This window comes from Silene latifolia, chromosome 5, assembly GCF_048544455.1.
Source record: "Silene latifolia isolate original U9 population chromosome 5, ASM4854445v1, whole genome shotgun sequence".
NCBI lineage: Eukaryota > Viridiplantae > Streptophyta > Magnoliopsida > Caryophyllales > Caryophyllaceae > Silene > Silene latifolia.
In genome coordinates, this window is record NC_133530.1 from 80,924,167 (window position 1) to 80,928,863 (window position 4,697).

Consider the following 4,697-nt stretch of genomic DNA (forward strand, 5'->3'; position numbering starts at 1 on the left):
AGGAATGTCAATCACCAAGTACACTTATCAAATCTAAAACAATTAGTCAACCTATGAGATATTCCTCCTTATACTTCAAAAATCATTATTTGTGTCTCATATACTATCTTTTGAATCTCTAGTGTATTCATTCTAAAGATAGAGTAGGAGAAAATGAAGACACAAAGAACACCAAGCAAAATTTGTATACTTGTGTAAATGAGATCTACGTAAGAAAGGAATGATTTGTATACCTATACAGATAGTATACACGAATAGATGAGATCTATGGTCTCGAATAGATAAAATCTACATGACAAAAGAGACCAAGTGAAGTAATCAAAAGAATATGTTCTCCAGATAACTACACGAGGAGACCAAAAGGAAGTTTTTGGAAAAAGAATGACTAATGTGAAGTCTTAACAATAGATTTGACTAGTTTATGATAAAATTTGACAAATAGTTTCAATATTGATATTTACTTAAGAGCCTAAATGATTCAAAGTTGCATCCTCGAAAATAAATGAGATTTATGACTAAAAGTTGCAAAAAATGATATGCCAATATCCACAAGAGCTAAGTTAAGTATTAACCACGCTAATGTCATTACTTAACCTCATTATGAAAATGAAATGATTAAACCTCCTTCCAAAAAGGGTATTTTGAGAAGGACGTATATTAGATATAATTCACATTTAAATAATGACATTGCTACGCATCATTTTAAAATGAATGAGTTAGAGATTAGAATCTCTTTCCATAAAGTTTAAGATATGAAACCTTTTCAAAATAGGTATTTTGAAACGATATGCTGGGAGCATATATGGTTTTATCTTAATAACTTGGCAAAGCAAAATATATTTCAATTCCTAACATGTTTCGATTGAGTAGTCAATTGCGAAACATATGGAATTAAGTGGGAGTTGGAAATTATCATGTGAAGACATGAAATTTAGTGGGAGCAATCATCTTGTAAAAGTTTATAACTCATTACTCATTGAGAATGACGAGCTAATACTTTCTTTCACAAAGAAGTATTTGAGTTTTCAATTCTGGATGAAAATGGACTATGATGAATCCAATAAAATCATGAGATGTTGGATAGATATTGAGATATACACATCGTATCAACGAGAAACGTAGGTTATTAATGTCAATGAAAATGGAATTGGCATTAGCAGTCATGGTCGTTCATTGAACCTAAGAATGGTTGATCACATGATTATTAGTTACTAATGTTTCCGCCATTAGAATAATCATGCACATGTCCAATAATGAATCATATGCATAAGAGCATGATGAATCATTGGCAAGCCATAGAAGAATCGTCATGAATTCTCGAGGAGAATCCGATGAGCGATTTCAGTGTTGGACAGAACACTCTGTTATGTGTCAAGAGGTTGCACATATTAAAGTTCGAACACGCGTAAGGATTTATGAAAATCCTAAGCTTTTCAAGCTAAAAGGAGAAATAAGAAGTTTGAAAGATACTTAGTTGAAGTAAGAAGTTACTTAAAACTAATATTTTCTAATATGCTAGGACCTGTGAGAAGTGCTAGGCTAATCATCTTGACAATTGTTACAAGACTCTACAAAACATATACCTAGTGCATTGTGAGTGGGTGGAGTACTTGACCAATGCAAGTCATATCATCCACCACAAATTCGTTGGTTGTGTGATAAACAACCAGAAAGTTCTTTCAAGATAAAGAACCCAAACCGAGGTTGGGAACCTATATGTGTACTTGGTAAGGTTCATGCTATGAGAGATAACATGAATGTAAAGGAAAATGCGATAAAAGAAGTCTGAACACATGGACACATGGTATGTTAAACTTCTATTGCAATCGACTAGTGTTTACACACTTACGATATGCATCACAAGGTTGTAATACAGTATTGACTACCCGAATGTGATGTCGACATTTGTCGTTTGAGTTGTTATTAACTCACCTTATACTTTGTTACATCCAAACGAGTTAAAGAGATAATTGAACCCCGTTAAAGTGAACACGGATTAGCATTGTATTCGCCCATAGTTACTTACAAGAGGTGACGTCTCGAAGTGACTAAAATGTGATGCGATTGATGGCCAGTTCAAGTGTCATGGAGTCATGTGTGATGACTAGTCGATCACATAGGCAGACTGTTAGGAACACCTTGTCGGGCCTTATGACCGCTTATAGAGTTCTGGCAAATTTATATAGCCTGGTCGTGGCGAGAGCTACTATAGTATTCTAATGAGTCGATTCTTTTGACTAAAGACTGTTCGCCTAAGATGGCACAGTTTCAGATTAACTTTGATTTGTGTTACTACGACCTTCGTAAATGGGGTCAAATGGGCATATTTTGGGTTATGATGGCTGTGGCTAGTCGAAGGGAATAAGTGCGATAGGAATTATCCACCCCTAGTCAGGGTTATAACAATATCTCAGGGCCACTCGAGGAGTAATGAACTGGAAATGCGTGGCCACGCTCGGAAGATATCTATGGTAGATAAATCCGGTCAATCAGTTATTCTCCAGATCGAGGAAACCACTCTCGATATGATCACTTGCAAGTACGACCTGAAAGACACATTGCATTGAGTGGGAGATAGTAATAGGACAAGAGAATTGGTGACGCACACTTGTCGAGGACAAGTGGGATATTGTTGAAATATGTGTCTTCCGACAATAATGCGATCACAACTGTCGATCATGATGATCACATGTTTAAGTCTCATTTTAAGAATACAATTGGGAAGTAATATTTTACTGTCAACTGGTCCACACACATCGGTAATGATTGGCTGACTAGAGTTTGACATTACTATCGTACGACGGTGGTGATCAGTTGATCCCCTTAGGTCATACCTAAAGGGTAACACTCTTAATTGAATATTTAATTAATCGTATGACGATACGGGTTAATTAAATTACTTAAAATTGACGGACGATTTTGGAAGTAATATTTATGTGTCTCATTGTAATTTGATTAAATAAGATACGGTCTAAGTGATCGAATTATTTTGTTACTTAGATGAAATTATTGTTTAGGAAACAATTGCATTTGAATGAATAATTTATTATAAATACAAGATGTTGTGATTTATAATTGGTAAAATATTTTGGTACAAGTAATTATGAATTACGAAGTCGATTTTGTATATGACGTATTTTTATTAATGCGTTGATTTTTAATATGTTAAAAATGCATAACAATTTTACATGACATGTGACATGTGACAAATTGACAAAGATAAAATGGAGTCCATTTTATCTTATTTGGACCGAATTAGTGGGGTGATTTAGTATAAAAATTATGTTGATTAATTAAGTGGAAAACATAATCATTTCTCCTAAACCTAGCCATGCAAACCTACTTGCTCTTGTGAAGAACACCTTCCTCATGCATTGGCCCTCACAACCCCTCCCTCTACCCGGTTTTGTCCAAGAGAAAACCATGGGTTTTTCTCTATAATTTTTACCATATACACTACTTGAATACTAGTGTTATATTCATTCATTCACACATCAAAAATAGAGTTTTTAGAGAGATAAAAGTTCTTCTTCCTTCTCCTCCTCTTAACCGAAATTAAGAGACCTAAATAATTATTTTTGGGTCAATTTTATTCAAATTAATATTGTCCTAGTATCAATAATATTAATTTTATTAAGAGATTACCTTGGGTATTATTCCTTGGGAGGGATTCTATACTTAAATCCTTGTTCTTCCTTTTAAGGAGTGCTCAAGAACAAGTAAGAAGGAGATCTTACTTGTGCCCAATAATCCGAAATATCAATGTAAGAATGATGATTTCTCCTTAATATTTACTTATGTTTGCATGCATAAGATCTAATTAATTTTATGACTAAATTAATTTTGAAACATATATGAATATGTTGTAATAATGAGATATAGATTTCTAACAGTTTTAGATCGGTCAGTTTCGTCTCGACAAGGGTCTCGAAACGATGCAAGAGATGTTCGGAGTCGCCACCAAGCATTTCTGGGATGCTTGGATCCCATTCAAATCCACTTTATACCTAGGTTAACCAAGGCAAAAAACGGTGTTTGACATAGGTGCTAAAGATAAGCAGTCGTCCCTCTTTAGCATCCTATCTCTAGAATGACTCTCGTAGTCTCGTACACCCTGGAAAAGGTCGTCCACTATCCAAAGTTTCTGAGTAAGAGGTAAAGGTACGATTGGGAAGCCCTTTAATCGGACACCCAATCCCGCCCGCGGTAGCGGCCTCTACTGATCGATTTTGGTTGGTTAAATGCAAATTTGATAAAAATAGTAAATGCATTAATGCGCATCCACAAGCTTGAACCTAACAGGTGAGCTTTCTATGTCGGTTGTTTATCCAAGTATTAAGTATTTGATGTCAAGTTGAATTTAATGTTTATTTGCATGCAAGACGGAAATTAAACATCCATTTACCGAGTTAGGTTTATGGTGCATAACGTGATCCATTTGTTTTAGTAAGGCGTTTTGTAAATACAATGTAAAAGAGCATATTTTTCGTCTGATTCATCTTGTATTCGGTTTAACCGAAGTCAGGATCATCCTAGACTAGTGCTGGAAGGAAACATGGTCTGTATCAGGCAGCCTGTTTAGGCGCGAGCCATCAGGCGATGCAAACAGGCCAGTCCTAGTTTGAAAATTGGAAAATGGTTGGCCTGTTTAGGCGCGAGCCATCAGACTGTTCAAGGGACGTCTTCTGACTATTAAA